The 17,325-nt window shown below is 38.7% G+C and overlaps 1 long non-coding RNA gene across 1 annotated transcript in view; it reads right to left on the bottom strand.

Annotated features, from left to right (window-relative positions):
• The window catches only part of LOC112143816, a 23,709-nt gene that overhangs the window by 1,271 nt on the left and 5,113 nt on the right, over nucleotides 1-17,325 (bottom strand). Inside the window, exon 2 of the long non-coding RNA XR_002918803.2 lies at nucleotides 9,652-9,728. This is a non-coding gene — a long non-coding RNA (uncharacterized LOC112143816). The remainder of the gene's footprint in view (nucleotides 1-9,651; nucleotides 9,729-17,325) is intronic.

The following is a 17,325-nucleotide window of genomic DNA, read 5'->3' as shown; positions in this document are numbered from 1 at the left end:
GTAGCTGTTGTCGTGACAGGATGTTCAAAGTTGTTAGATTTTTGTTAAACAATTTAAACTTATATAAATTACAAGATTAAAGTACTAATAATTGATTTAATACTCCTTTCTTTCATTGGTGTCCTTGTTTTAAGTGGGATAATGCCTTTCGAGCTGTGCATTATCAGAAATTATTCAAAGCAACGTCTAATGTAATCAGGCCTCTGACAATTTCTGATAACCCACACCTCATCAGGGCATTATCCTTTAAATAATAGATAATAGTTACAGATTAAGAATTTGATAGTAAAAAATTGTCTGTAATTTATTAATTGTGATTAACACAATAATTTGACACCCCTTAAAAAAAAGGCCTTTGTTTAACATTAAGTCAAAGTTTCTAACTTTTTCTGATAATCTCATTGGTTTGATCACAACTGAGGGATTGTTTATAAAATAATAACTTTAAAGTACAATATTCTAATTATTAATGTTCACTGTCTCACTTTGATGACAGCAGCATTGCCCCGTCCACTGTTCCAGAAGAACAAAGAGTATCCCGTGTCGGTAAGCTAGCTGGGCTGAGGGCTACGGCGAAGTCCCCAAAGAGAAAACTGAGATTGACTGTTGGGAAAGCTGGAACACAACACATCCCCTGAAGCAGTTGATCATAGCACAAATGACAAATAATTGACTGGATGATGGATGATTAGATTAGATTTATGGGTTTAAACAAGGTCAGACATATCACTCCCACCTGCTAAACCACAACACAGCTTCAAATGATAGAATTAGAATTATGGTTATGTGCATGATAATTTTCCTACCACAGCCTTGGGAAGGTTGTTAAGGGTTTGTGTGATATCCAATAGGAGTTGGGTTTAACAGCTGAGCCTACTAGGTCAAAACACAAGGTCAGAGAAACAAGAGCAGAGATCAATTTACCGCCAGTCAGTTTGGTGCACAGGAAGTAGTTAAGCATGATGGTCCACCTTTTTTATCAGAGTTTTTCTAATAATTTAAATAGGCTGTCTATTTAACTATCAAAATTGACAAAAATATCATAGGATAGTGTAATTAACTGTGTATAAAAATAAAACCTTGAAATTGAAAGAAAGACTTTATCAAAATAGTTCTTTGAAATTTCAACTAATAAAAAATGGGAATTCAAAAACATCTTTAAATAACTATCATGCCTAACAAATATCATTGCTTACTTAAACAAACAAAAAAAGAGGAAATTATTTGTTTGCATAAATATACAGCAGAATAAAGACAACAAAATTGTGGTTTATGAGCTGAAGTCTGATCATGCCACCAGCAAATTTTAAAGTAGTGCAGAGACGTCTTAATTGAATTTATTTATAAAGGCAATTTTCCAAGCTGATTTAAGACCGTCTCCTAAACTGCACTGTGTTTACCATAAATCCCCATTCTTTGATTAGATGAATCATTTGTTCATGAACTCCACACTTGACTCACTCAATGAAGGCCACCTCTCTTATATAGGATGTTTTTTCAAGACAAAATGAGGCTTGCAGAGCTGTTTACTTTGCTTTTTGCTCATGAAGAATAAATTACCCACTCTAGAGGTCCTCAACTTCACCGGCACTGGGAAAATAAAGAGGGGAAGTTTACTATTTATAAAAAGTAAGTGGTTAACTTTTATATGCGCTTTGGTAGTTTTTCCACACTTCGTCTCCTTCACCCTCCATGACTCCAGGACAAGGTAGCTGTTAACTGTTGAACTAATAAAACTGTAATTGCTGCTTTCTTTAACATGCTGTGAATGGGGAAAACCTTAGACAAACTACAGGAAAGAACCATTAACTCTGGTATCTACAGTTTTCACTAAAGAAAATATTTCCCCCTACAACCTTAAATTGAATATTTTACTGTATGTATGTATATATGTATATATATATATATGTGTATATATATATATATATATATATATATATATATATACAGTGTTCCCCTGCTTATGTGCATTTCATTACTCGCGGTTTCACGTATTCCGAGATTTTTTTTTTTTCAGTAACGTGACTCTTCCAGTTTGTTACTAAAACTTCGACAACTCAAGAAACTTGTGTAATACTTTTGCATCCAACGGCGGTGCTGTATCTCCGCGGGACTGAGACAGAGATGGGCGGGTTCTCTGTAATTCTGTAATCTCAGATTTGGGGCATTCGCGGAAGTCTTCGGACCCTAACCCCCGCGAATAAGGGCAGAATACTAATATATATACTTTTTAAAATATATTTTTGCATATAATAAATACACATATTTACTTCATTTTTTTCCTTTTCAAATAATTTTAAAATTAGCCACAGTTGAAGTGCTACTTTTTTTTTATTTTTTTTAACTAAAAATACTATAAACAAATTTCATTGATTTAACTTTTTTAGCCACATGAAAACCAATAGTGCAGTTGTTCTTTTGTTTACAAGAATAATGCTAAATATTTTTAGGAAATAAGACAAATAATTTTTAAACTAGTACTTTAATATTTATTTTGGAGCTGCTGCATGAAAAAAAAAAAGCAGGTGCACTGCATCCAGTTACAGCAATCCATCCACATAAATTTCTATATGTTATGTTTATGAGCACCAAGTAAATGAGTGCTTCCCTGAAGACAGGTCATTAGTTAAGTAGCTAAGGCATGCATTTCCTCTTTTTATTTATTTATCTTTTTTTAAAAATAATGATTTATTGAAGACTCGAAATAAATCAATGCATATTTACGGAACATATGTTACTAGATTTGGACAAGTTGCAAAGCCCAACTCCATTAATAAATTGAGAATGTGAGCACTCATTACCGTATGAGTTTTTAGAGTATATTCATGCAAACTGCAAAGAAACACAAATGCATAGGCATCATCAAGCAAAGTGCTCTGGATAGATTGCCACAAGGCAATCATGAGGCCCACCACAAACCATTCCGCTGGAGTGTGTTTGCTTTATCAATTCCACAATCACAATGTCCAATGTCCTCAACTACAGCATACATTATGTTGTGGAATATCTATTTGATTTACTTGTTGATCTAGATCAAAAGAGGTTAAGAAAACATACTTTGTCTGACAAATGGCATCGTAACTTCTAAGTGAAGATGGGAAATTGCTTTTCTTAATTGGCCTTTAAGACTGCACAACCAATTATTAATCAATGGGTGTCAGGGGACCCCAGCTTCCCCTGTATTTAAAGCAATAAATTACTGAATTATATTCATATTTATTCTAAGTAGGTCTTCATTGTAATTGGCATGCTATTAGGCTGAGGGCTTTTAGTCTTTATCAAAGTAATTCAATTAAAAAAGTGAAATATAGATCTGTCTGGGATAAACAAACAACCAGCTGTAATATGACAGAAATGCGGTGAACGCTCTGGTTAAGTAGCTCATTATTTTTGCCCTTCCTCGAGGAAAATAGCTGCTTCAGGAGTGTAGAGCCCGGTTCCATTGTAGCAGCCGGGGACTATGGAAGCACCTCATCAATCCACTTATCCCTGTTCCGTTGGTCGGATAATCTGAGTGTCTGACACTAATGGTTAGATTGCCTTGAGACTGAGAAAATATACTGCGGAGCCAGCCGAACCCCCTTCTCAGTTCCCTTCTTCGCCGGCTTGTAGACGCACACGCAGACACACGCATGCGAGCAAACATATAGTGCATACGCCGTTTCTTCCTCTCTTTCTCAATGTTCAGTCAAGAGGGTAATCCTAAGCTTCTTTACTTATCTCCGGGAGGAATTTCCAGCATTAGTCTTGATAAGACACAGGTCCTCGCTGATAAAGAGAAGGAAAAGCTCTCCAAAGCTAACTAAGGTAGAGATACTTATGGAATGCAGTTTTTGCAAGAAATCCACTGGATATTGGTATAAGACTAATGTATACTTGGCTTTATAAAAAAAAAAAAAAAAAACTCACACACACTATTCATCATTTTACTTTAATATACTCACTTTGACACATAAATCTCTGACATCGAAAGTATGCTTGTAGAAAGAGTTAAAGGCCCAGTTTAATAAAAATTTGGTTTTTAACATGTTCTTGAGGCATTTTTCTAATGATTTAGGACTTATTAAAAGAAATGTAAGCTTTAAATTGCATTTCTGAGTATTTCTTTATTAAAATTCAGTGAATATTTGGAAAAAGCTTAAGCAGTAACATAGGGGCTCCAATCGGCGCGCCACAACCTTCAATGCATCCGCTTGCAGACAAATAAATCAACATATGTTTTCGTCTTCCTCACTCGAGTGGCATCTGGCTGTTTAGCACCAATACTGTTCGCCATTTTTGTTGCACAGCTAATGCTAGGTTGGAGGTGTGAGGGGCTGTAAGCTAGTGGGAGAGCGTATAAACAAAGGAATGATTGAAGTCCACAACTCAGGCAAAATTTTAATGAACTCCTGCCACTCTGCAAAAACTATGCACTCAAAAACGGCACGTTTCTTTTGATTTTGGCTAAAAATGGCAAAGCCTTACTTAAAAGACCACTGCGAATGCTTTCGCAATAGATCAAAATATGATCGGAGTGGGACTTTAAAAGAAAATATGGCTCCAAAAGAAGTAGTGACAGGTCAACACAGTTTTAGAAACAGAACACATCAGAACCTCCATGCTCACATGTCTGTTGCTGAAACTGTGGTTATTACTGGAAGAAATTTTATAGCTTAGTTTGGCTCTGCACTGTTTCAAATCTGAAACATCTGAGATATCTTGGATCAAACCCTTCAGGCAGCCCTGTGTCTGCTGAAAGAATGGAGTTTACTTTGGTTAGAAAGTCAAATACATTATGCTGGCAGCGGGGAGGGGCTGAAGTGATTTACTCTTTTAGAAAAAGACGGACTTCTTTGAGAGGGAACCTGGGCTGAGGGTGGAGAACTTGCAGCATGTAAAGATTTATTATTACCATGAACTTTTTCCATGCTTCATGCCTTATCCAGGGAGAGGAAAAAAAAAAACAAGGCAGGTATTCAACCTGGTTTTTGTCAAACTGCTTGGAAAACCTCATTTTTTCCTCATAGAGAAGGCAGACATTTGTTTATTTTTTAACTTTGTCTAATTGACCAAACTATCTTTGCAGTTTTCCAGTTGCTGCCCCATACGGACATGACCAAACAGCTTCTGACTGATGACAGGGGTTCAAAGGAAGGTTAGGGCCTACAAGCATGGAGAAAACCAACGCGCCCCCACCCCCTTACCTTGGATCCTACGCTTAAGAATGCAGCTTTGTCACATTCATCTTGCAAGGAAACTTGCAAAGCAATTTGTTGAAGGTCAGCAGAATATGTGATAAAAGTGTAGTCTTGTTAAGCATCCATCATGTGCTGATTCGAATTTTGAGCAAAGATGTAGTGACAAAAATACAGAATGGGCTCAGGATAATGGGTTTAGGCAGGGATATTGGGTTGGGTAATACAGTTAATAGATCCTTGGATCTGGGGGCTCTTTTAGGCAGATATGAGAAGCATCACCGGCTGTCATATTCACCGATGAGAGTATGCATTAGAGCAAACTCTATTTAGTAAAAGACAATTCAATTAGGGACTATTCAGGGACCCCGGATTATTTCCCTACGGGCATCCACTCATTCGAGGCAATATTCAGATTTCATTGTGTTTTCAAAGTGGAAAAATGTCAACGGCTGGCTCCTGCAGTGGTTGGGGGCCTGTATGGACATTTATATTTCGAAGGTCAAACAAATGAAGACAGAATTTTCTCAATATGGCCTTAATGTACAGCAACAATATTTTATGAACTCAGTGGCAACATTAATCTTATAGTACAAAGGTTTGTGGCAAGGTTTGTATATATTGCTACAACATTGTCCTGAATTTCCATTTTCCACATTCTTTACAGCAAAATTGCAATCGACAACAAACAAGAGATTAGTAACAGAATCAATGCATACTGGATGAAACATAAGTAACTGAAGGCAGTATTTGATATGTATTCGCTACTAACCCTGTGGAGTAGAGATTCGCAATATCAGCTGCTCAAGTAAATCACTAACTTTCTGCAAAAAGAAGATCTGAACAGTTGATTACTGTCAGATGTATATTCTATGACATGTTGTGATACACATTTGCTTTTCTCATCGGGTGTGACTCTGACAAGTGGATTTATTTCCATCAATCATCATGAAAGTGCGTATCCATCTCACAAAGGCATATGTTGCACATATCGTGCATGTCAGCGCGGAGCATGTGTACTTTAACATTCTGCTATGTTAGTACATAAATGCATGAGTCTATATTGTACACACATGTGTTTCAGATATCATCAGGCATTGAGACTACACCTGTCTCGGCATGAAACCAGAAACCCGTGCCTGCATCCAGGGGCTATGTAGCACAGTGACAATGCATCTGAGTCACCGATAGTCCATAAATCCAACGTCCAAGGTTATTACACAAGAAACTGAGATGCTAGCAAATCAATTCACAGTTTGACAATTGGCTTATAAAGTGACTTTACTAGCTCATCTTATTCCAATCAACATGTTTCCTATGTAAATAGAGACTCACTATGTTCCTTGTGAAGGGAGTTCCTGGGGTGCAGCTCATAAACAGACTATTGCTTTACTTTTGCAAATGTTAATCTAATTATTCCATTGTGTTTGGTAGTGTTCATAGCAAGCTCCAGTGTTTTGACAGTTGCTAACTTTATTTTTACTAAATAATGACAGATCCGCGGAAGCCTGACAACTTCTTGGAAAACATAAAACTTCACAGTGCCTGAGCAATTAATGAAGCGTTCAAACGGCTCTTCCTAAAGCGAAGAAAGAATGGGCAGTTTTAAAGGAAAGAAAGCAGGGGAATGTCTCAGCAGATTCATTTGTTCAAGTCACAATGTTGTTGTTACTGAACAACTTCAGGATTTCCATTTCACCATGAGACCACAATGATGAAGTGTGCAGTACATGAATCTAGCCATGAAATGTAAAGTTAGGGAGACTTTTACTGTGCACATTAGATATCTTCCCCGCAGACATATTGAATGACGAAAGACATGACATGATAGTGGCAGGCGACTGAGATTTATATGGAAATCCAAGCATATCACATAACTGCTCTGAGAACAGTAAACTTAGTTGCTGACTCCAACTGACAGTCATTTTAATCCACACTGAATCATGTCCTTCCTGCAGATCTCTTTCAGATGCACTACAAAAATGCAATGAATGCACTTTAATATTAGGTTAAATAACATTCAGTGTACTGTTGTTGCACACATGCAAGTTTATCACTATCAGCACTTTAGTGAGTGTTTGTCTGCAAGTGGTCAAATGTGCTGCCTCGTCTGCTCTTTAACTCTCAATGACAAAAAGGACCTTGGTAACTAAGAGCAAATATCTGTATTTGCATGTAGAACAAAGCAGCTTCACATAACACAATGCTAATGCCAGTATTTCTACCACCACGGTCCTGGTGGGGTTTGCTTTCTGCCCCCGTCTGATTGGCTGGTCGCTGCCCTTCTCACTGGTTGTGGACATTAACTTGTCAGAAAGAAAGAGGAACAACTTTGATGATGTCCTTTCCTCTTCCACGGGCCCCACAGATCTTTGTTTGACTAGACCTTTTGTCTGGGGCAGTCAGGGAACGACAGAAAGAGGGAGAGAAGGAGAGAAGAAGGGGGGAAAGGGGACACAACAGCGACCATATGTTCAATGTGACCCTCATTATTCTCAATTAGGGCAGCCATCCATGGAATGGTCTTGCTGATAAAAGCCCATAACACCTTCAGAGGAATGGAGCACAGCTTTCCAACAGTGCCATGCTCAAGCGGGGTGGCAAACAGGCCCAAGCATGCTTGTGTATATGCACGTGTGCTGGAGGAGAGTATGAACCGGGGTTCATCAAGAATACTTAGAAAATATACTGAGTGATTATTATGATATATAAATCCAGTCGCTCTAGTTCCAACAATTTGATGACCTCTTTGTTGTTGGATTTGCATGTATCTGTGAGACCTGTGGCAATGTGTGGGGATTGGAGAAGTTGTCAGGCTTCTTTGCCAGCTTTTGGAAGCACTATAGGGGGCGTGCAAGGACACAGCTCATCTCCCCAGTAAGTCTGGAAGAATGAGTTGATTGAGAGTAATGGAGTCACATTGAGCCTATAACAATAAGGCTGATGGCCAAGACACACTGGGCATGGTCATGGTGAAGTGTCACAGAGTTATTCTTGCAAGCTAGTTTAGCGTTAGCTAGCAGAAATGCAACTACTCAATGCTTAAATCCGTCATTAAGTTTGTGAGGCGACTCAATGTGCTCCTGCCCTAAAGAATACAGGAAGTCTCAGGGTGTGCTGCAGATCACTCACTACTATTTATGTAATTGAAGATGGACACTTTCAAAGCATTCTCACTCCCAACTTTTCATATATGGAGGTATGGTTAAGGCCCCCTCCGCATCACTTTTTGATCCATACCTGACTCGTTTTTTTACATGCTGGCTGTTCCTAATAAATCAAGGGTCCCCAACCTCCGGGCTGCAAATTGGTACCAGTACGAGGGCTGCTTGGTACCATTAAATCCGGGGTCCCCAAAGCTTGGGACGCTGACCATTACCGGGATGCGGACCTGAACTGCATAGGTTCCCTAATCCATTTCTAATTCTGTGTCTGGTACCATGTCAGGCAGCACCTCCAAAAATGACAAGTTGGGGAAATCCAGATCGCCCAACAACTCAAAGTTTAAAGAGCCATGGTGCAAACTGTCGAAGTGGTGCAAATCTGGTGCAAAGACGACTGTGAGCACTCAATTTTGGAAATGTAGATTCCGACAGCGCTACAAAATGGTGAACACACTATATAGTACACTTTATAGTGCATAGGGAACTAATTCGGACATACCCTTGGTGTCATATAAATCTAGGTAGGCACAAACTGCACCTATATCAATTTCTCTCCCATGATTGATTTTTAACGGTTTTGCGTTTTGAAAAGGACACTACCCATACATCACTACCAATACCAAGTCCCTGATTGGTCAAACTTCCACTGGTTTAGCTTTCAGTGTTGCATTCAATTACTGTTTTTACATGGAGCCAGCAAACAGACTTAAAAACTTGCATAGCAACATGTTGACACAGAAGCCCTAAACGCATATTCACCAGCAGTTACATAGATTTGTCATTAGAAGCGTTCAGGTTTCTGATCCCGATGTAAATGTAGCACTAAAGGGATTATGAGTCTAGAAAAGTTGTTTCTTTCCAATTTGACATTTAAGAAAAATAAAATATGGGAATATATGATCTGGTAAATACAAGTTTGTTTTTTTTAGGTCCTTTAACTTTTATTTCCCAAACTTCTTTCATTTTCTGAATTGACTGTGTGATACTCTTCTTACAGTGACACCATGAATGAAAAAAGAAAACAAACTTTGCAAAAAGTTATTGTTACATAAAATCATTTCAATCAGTAAAAAAGGAGAAGTGACTCATTTGTCAAATCTGAAGGGCATCTCTGCTTACTATAACCAGAAGTGGATGTGCTTACAATATAAATTTGCAGTGTATGAAATGCATGTAATAAATATTTTGAATGTCATTTTTAGTGCACACTTTAGGTAAATTAATTTAGTTTTTTTTTACTGAAGTGAAATAATGAGGCTCAATCTTGTCATCAGTGATTATTTTCTCTGGCTTCCTTCCCAAGCTCTTACCGTAACCCTTGGTAGCAGTGACATCAGCCTCTTTTAACTCTTCCACCATTTACGGAACGGTCCAGGTGATTCAGTTCCTGATAAAGAGATGGGAGTCTTTGCAAGGATGGGACATAGAACAGTGTCAATGATTAAAGCCAAACAAGAACCCTCAGCATTCTACAGCAGTGGGAGCAGCATTACTTGCTCTAACAAGAATGTATTTTGATCTCTTTCTCTTTTGATTATGGCGTCCATTGGCACCCATTTGGGTGGCAGCTGGAGAACATTAACCACTTGCAAAACCAAAGTTTTCGTTTTAGTATCAATCAGTGCCAATGCTGGTACCACTACACAAAAACTGTATGCTTTAAAAGAGGTAAATAAAAGAAAAAGGCACTTCATTTTGCAGACATGCTGTTAGTGTTGCGGCGCTGATGAATTATCTGCAAACTGAATAAATACACAGTCAGAGTAAGTGGTCCACATTACATAGGATCAGAGATTTAGACGCAGTGGGAGGGACACAGATTGGTTAGGAGTAACAGGGCAGTTTTTGGGAAACTATGGCTAACTTATCTTATTGTTGATTCCTTAACTGCAGCTTTACTCAGTTATAGTTAAAGGCAGCACTTTTGCTCATGGATTGGGATCAGATTTAGCAGAAAAAGTTAAACAGATTAAAAACAATGAGTCAGTGATAAAATACAAAGACTAGATAAGTAGACAAACAAAAAAATGACAAAGGGAAAGACAGTACAGCATAGAAATTGCTTACTTTTGGGTTTAAAAAAAAGGCAAGCTAAGACCAGAAGCAAAACATAAACAGCTTTTCTTCCTACATGGTCTTTGAGATTGTGCAGTGCCTGCTTGTATATTTGACTATTGGTTTTGCCACAAAAAAAGTAAGGTAAGCACATGCTATGTAAATACATGATGAGTGATAAGGCAGAACTAGAGGGGAAAAACTGCCCCCTGGTAAAAAGCTTTGAAATTTTAAGTCAACATTAGTATGAGTATTGACAAAGATTACAAAATCATCAACACTAACTTTTTAAAGCATTAGTAATACAGCAATCCTTCCTTATTTGCAGGGGTTAGGGACTGGAAACCTCCACGAATATGCAGAATGCCCAATTACGGAGAACCCCGCCATCTCCGCCTCACCCATCCAACCCTGCAGCTGAAGAATGTTCTTTACTGATCCATACTCCTCAAAAACTCTTCTGATCATACTTTGTAAAGCATTAATTCTCTCTCTAGGCCTTAAAACCAGGAGTGCAAATAATAAACACCTGTTCCGGAAGATAATTATCCTCCACAATTATCTTCTTCAGCATATCAGAACTTTTTTCCACCGCTGTTGAGTCAGCTGATGTCATTTCTCCATTCAGGGGCATGGAGAGATGAGGGGGTAGCCAACGGGTGCTCCCCTCCGCGCTCTGGAGGGGCTGCGCTGTGCAGACATACACCTCAGCACTGCAGTACCTCCTTCAGACCCAAAAATGTCATACAAGCATCTTGAGATGTCTGAATTTTTGTGACGAACCGGAAAAGTCAAGTGAAAAAAAAACTTGTTGATTTTGCATGATATAGGCCATTTCATTTTCCCCAAGTATTTTATTTTTTCCACTGGAAGAGTTTGAATGACTTCTACACACCCGATATGTAAATGAGAACATTGTTCTGAATATTTTTACAGTTTAATTTTACAGATTTTTGAACAAATGCAATGCATTTAAATGTTAAGCAAATGGGAAATTGTTGTTGGGGTTAGGGTAAAAGTGTTGCAAAAAGTAAGTGAAAACACTGGATGTGTGATCTTAATCAAGCCCTAACCCTCTTTTCTTGTGCCTCTAAAACAGAACAAGCCTATACAAGTTTGAAATTGATGAGTGAGCCACACAAGTTCATGACTTTGACCTCCAGGGTATTTGATCCCATGACACAGAGTTTATTTTTCTAAAGCTACAGCTTGATATTCCAAGCACTTAATTTAAGAGTGCAGTTAAATCACAGAAGCCATAATATGTCAGACAATCCCACTACTGGGGGTAAAAAGAGAGTGAAAATGTGGGAGGGGGAGGGAGGGAAAACAGTAAGTAATGAAAAAGCTATGATTGCTTTTCTGTCCCTCCAAATGACAGTTAGCACCTCAATGACCTGCTCGGGGCAGGGCCATCTAGAAATGACACGCTAAGGCACAACGTCATCTAACAGGGTAGTTACAAAAATCAATACAAAACCCATTTCAAAGATGCTCGCTGGGTGGGTGTGTGCGCGAGAGTGTCTGTGTGACAGAGAAGTAGAGAAAAGGACCTGCTGTTATGTTCATTTATTGAGTAGGCCTAAGGGGCAGAAAACAAACTTTTCTGATATACACATTACCTTGTAAGCAAAGGAATTTTGAAGGCTAAGCAATAACAGCAGTCTCAGTCTATTACTTAAGTCAAGAAGAGCCTACAACACAGAAGGGAGTTCTTTCACCGCATGTCAAGTACGGCTTAATTCCAAAGTCGCTGCCCCCCAGCCCTTTCCATTGTCACACTTTTAACTAAAGTAGATATTGGCCCCTAGAAGAAGAATGACTCTTTGTCCGCTGGGGAATCGATATGCAGTCTCTCTGATATTCACAGAGAACACATGTAAACCAGCCAGGCCGGCCATACGACTATCTTGTCTTGTTGGGATACTGGCAAACATCACCATATATTATCTCCTTTGATTTGTTGTCAATACCCAATCACAGCGAAGAGGTGCAAGTCTAGTGGACCACAAAGACACTAAGGAGTGTAAAACAGACAAATGGGCTGGGGGAACATCAATCCGAAGGGCACGTCAGACAGGCGCCCTGATGAAACAGGGCGCCATGTCGATGGCTGAAATTTATAGACAGTAACATGTGAAAGTGCTCACTCCTCAGCCTCCAGAGAGGTCAATAGCTTGATGCCTCCGTCCAAATGGGCTTCTCATTAAGCCGGTTCATTCACAAAGTATTTTTTGTTCTCTCCCTCTTGACTTCAGGAAAGAGCATCAGATCATTTGCTGTTTCAAATCTGGTTATGTTAACTGGAGAGCATGTTCTTACAAAAGCTTAATGCAGTTTTCATTCATGTTTTTGTACTGAAAGTTGTGTTAATTAGTTGGTTTTAAAGCTTTTTTTCCCCATTTTAACCACTTACCTAGTAGTTATACCGTCTGCATGAAATTATACAAATAATAGGGATGTAGTGATTCATTTTAACATTGATTTATTGTTAATGATACAATTCGAAGTCAATATAATTTCATTATGAATGATCTGATTCCATCTGATTCATTAACCTAAAATCGATCCAAGACATCTTGAGCCAAAAATTCAACTAGTGTGACTCAGAGATAAATACCTGGCACTGAACAGTGCAGGGGAAGTTTCCAGATCCCTTTCTGTCTTGTAGGATAACGAAGTCAGGGTCCACATCAAAAGAATTCAAACAAAACATTATAAGAGCACCACACTGTGTGGTCACATCTTTGCAAAATTCAGTGTTTCCACATATTGGAGTGTAATGATGATTTATTATTTTTTGCTGTCATCACGTGGGTGGTCAATTGTGATGGTCGTTTTTAACGCTACAGTGAAATAAATCTACCATGCCTCAATCCAAATGATATTTTCCAATATTAATATAATTGATTGATTATTGAATTTCAAAATGATCATATACTGGTACAGGTTGATTTAATGAACAAATTACCTCTGACAAATCTGGTTGGATCGTAGAAATTAAAATTGATTATGTTAACTGGACTGTGAATTGATAATTTCCAGAAACGATTCGATTCAATTCACCAGAGCCTGGATTGATTCGATTCCGATTTTTTTCAATTCTTTCGATTTCAATTTTGAGTTTATGCATATTTGTTTAGAAATACATTGATAATCTACTCTATGATTTAAATATATTTAAATTAATCTGATAGAGTTCACATTTTGTAAAAATGATTAGTGAAATAATGAGATTGTTAATAGCATACAGTGTTACGTGGATTCTCAAAAGGAGAAGCTCCAACAAAAATATTCAGATCATTAACATTGTAAACTTTGTTCTGCTTCTCCTGGAGGGCGTTTCAGTTTGGCCACTAGGTGGCAATCATGCTAGCAGTACACTTGTTTCAAGAAGGAGAAGAAAATATGAGCAATATTAGCATCAGTCGACCTATTGGAAATTCCATTAAACGTTAGCATCAAGCTAGCAGACTTTAGCTTCGTGTGCTAAATCAATCTATATTTTTATGAATCAATAATTGACCTATTAAGCTTCAGTTCATCAACGTAACGTTAACGATGAATCGTCACACCCTTTTCTAGTAAGATATTCTCGTCACCTAATAATGTCTTAATACATAAATATTTAGATATGAAATGTTCAGAGTTGTAGCAAAAAATGACTTTTCCTCATTTTGAAAGCAACACACTTCAGCAGGTGTTCAAAGGAGAGGTTTTTGGGTCAGCAGTGAGTCGGATTCAACAGCAACATTTCCCTGGAAACACAACTGAACGTAACTTTCATATCGTGTCAGCCAGATTTCCTGTGAGAAGGTTGTTGCTCCAGAGACCTCAGCAGTGTTTTAGGCTTTTCTGCTGCAATGTGTGGCTCCATCAAATTACATACAATATGGAAGGGCTGGGCTGCTGCTGATGGACCTCAAACAATCTATGAGAAAACACTGGTACTTCATCCGCACACACATATGCACACAGTAAATAAATTTAATGTTGTAACTTCCTTCAAAGCCATCAATGTCAAGAGTGACTCCTGGCAATTCCGAGGAAACGGGAAGCCACAAAGCAAAAAATAAATTCGGGGCTTGACACGCTGTTGGAAAAGAATAGCAATCAGCAAATTTAATGCATTTGTGATGTATATTTAGGGCTCTGACACTAGGCCACAGATGTACATGTGTTGGGTTTCTATTTTGCAAAAGATATGGTTGGTGATAACCTATTATGGGACATTGTGAGATTCCCCACAGCATCAGCCTTAGACAGGAAAAATTCCATCACTTGCTCTATCCAGGGGATGTAATATCGAAACAAATTATGGCTGGAATTGAAAAGTCACAAGCTTATTCTGTCTTGATCAAACCACTGCCAAGAGGCTAAGTGACATCTATGGTACGTCGCACTATCCAGCCTCAGAAGTGGATATAAATGTCTAATTTTTCCAACTGTAATCCAGCGTTAGCAGCTAGGTTGTTTATGTTTACAAATTTTCAAAATTTGTAGAAATTTCACATTTCGTTTGGTGTTTAAAGAACATATTCAAAGCTCAAACACAGGGATAATAAATTTTAGATACTCTATACACTATTAGTCAATTTTATGGTATCTGAAGTCAAACCCAACGAGAAAACAAGCCATTAATGTGACCCCCCCACTTCCCCCCTCTGCTGAGACATTGTAGGACATTGCTTGTAAGATGTAATGATCACATCTCTAAGTACATAACATTTGATTGTATGGCTGCTGTTTGGCTTGGGAGCAGCGATAATAAAAGTCTCATCTTGGTTTTATGATGCCGCATATTGAACCATCTGAGTGCTGCCTTGCTCCACGGTGGCCCACGGGCACTTTTTCTCCTCAGCGGTGATCAGTTCTGACACTCAAGAGGTCTTCAGAGACTAAGTTAAAGATTTCTATCATCATATCAAGTAACACACCAGTGCTCTCATTACAATTGACACATATTTAACAGGGAAAAAAGGCTCTGCTACATAATGCATAATTAGAAAGTTTTTTGACCTTTTTTTTTTTTTTTTGCGTATGATAATTTATGTAAGATAAGGGGTGATTTTACAGAGACTGACTTTAGTGGGACATTAAAGGATCTCTTGGAAGTTAGCAGATTATGGTAGTGTACAGTGACCTCTTGACCCGGCCAGATCTCTCTGCAGAGAAGCTCCGGCCAACAAATGGAGATGCTGATTCCCCCGTCCTTGCTAAGACCTCTTTAACGTCTTATAGGGACCATTAATATTTAACAACTCCATGATTGAAATTTCAAATTCATCCCTTCAATGGAAAATCACAAAGGAAAGTGAGATGGGAGTGACTGGAACAGGGAGGGAGAAGAGGGAGAGAATGACTGCAGCTCATTTCATCTGGACTAGTTTAAATAAAGGCTATGATGTAGTGAGGCCACATCAAGTCAGTAAAGGGCTGCATATCTGAGCTTTGATTCAGCAGTTACTCTATCACCATATGAGATCTGACTGTCTTACAATTGCTCTGATAAGAAAACGCACCATTTCCACTGTGGCAAACGGCGATTGCGTGAGATACAAGAGTGATTTCCTGCCCTTGTCTCTCAACAGTTCCTGTCCCTTCTTTTCTCTATCTCCACACTCTGCTTCTATAAGTTTTATTCTTTTATGCATTCCTCAACCCCTGTGCCCTCTTCTGTTCATTTGACAGACTTGAGTCAGGGAGCAAGAGATAGTTTTACTATTTTATGAAGGGCTGAGGTTTCTTGGCGGTGCCGGAGTTTTCTGTGTCTGACAAAGTCCTTTAGCTCTTGAGAGGGTACAGAGACCGAAGTAGCATGTTCGGTGCAGGTAATAAACTTCAGAACACATACATGTAAAGCTACGTTCACACTGCGTTCGGTAATGCGCGCTCAAGCAACCATTCTCAATGAAAAGGCTATGGCCCAATCTGAATTATTCCCTTCTCCCTACCCCTACCCCATTTGTAGTGCAAGTGGTGTCCGAAATATGTTTTTTAAGATCCCACCTTGCATGCAGGTGCAGCAGATTTATTAGACAGGAACTAAGCACAGCTAAAAGACCAGAAAGGTAGAGGTGAATCACGAGCATGACATCATCCTAGAAGAGACTACAGTTGTCAGAGTCCAGGCAACAGTCAAGGCAGGCAGCAAGCAATCAGAGATAAAGCAGGGTCATGTATACAGTACAGAAGATCAAATCCAGATAGAAATGCTCGGTAATGCAGGCAGGGTGGCACAAACAATACTTCACACTGAGTGAGGCTCTGTGCACTGCTAAAGTGTCCTGTGGGGGATTGGCAAAAAGGGCTGGGAATCACTGGGTACCTCACGATACGATGCGATGCATGCAATGATTTCGCGATACTGCGATAATTAGTAAAACTCCTCTCTAATAACTCACAATATATGAAAGAACATATTTTTGGGAAAAATATATCCCCATTTATTTTTAGCTTGAACACAATCACAATAAACAACAAATAATACACACTTTTGTGCAAATCAATCAGTAATACTATGTCTTTGACAAGCATTGACACCAATTTAATTGGAATTATCTGTAAAGTTTTGTGTTATAAATAGTCAACATGAACAGCAGTACCACTACTTATTGCAACAACAGAACAAAAACACATTGGTGCCCACGACAGCTAGTCTTACAACGCGCGCCCGCTACCTACCTCCACCAAAGGATGACGAATATAACGTTTTACAGCCTCTTCAAACGAAAATAAAACATCAAACCTAGTGAGAACACATCGAGAATCAATCGCGATACAAACAGCTGAATGGCATCCAGGAACTGTGCGCTGGGGTTGCTGGGAGATAAAGTGGAGTCAGTACTATGGTTCCCGCCGGTGACTACAGCGGGAGACAGAGCGCTGACTCCTGAAAGTAATATTTTGATCAACAAAGAAAAAATAAT

Source organism: Oryzias melastigma, linkage group LG16, assembly GCF_002922805.2.
Source record: "Oryzias melastigma strain HK-1 linkage group LG16, ASM292280v2, whole genome shotgun sequence".
NCBI lineage: Eukaryota > Metazoa > Chordata > Actinopteri > Beloniformes > Adrianichthyidae > Oryzias > Oryzias melastigma.
This window is presented reverse-complemented; position numbering and strand designations above follow the sequence as displayed.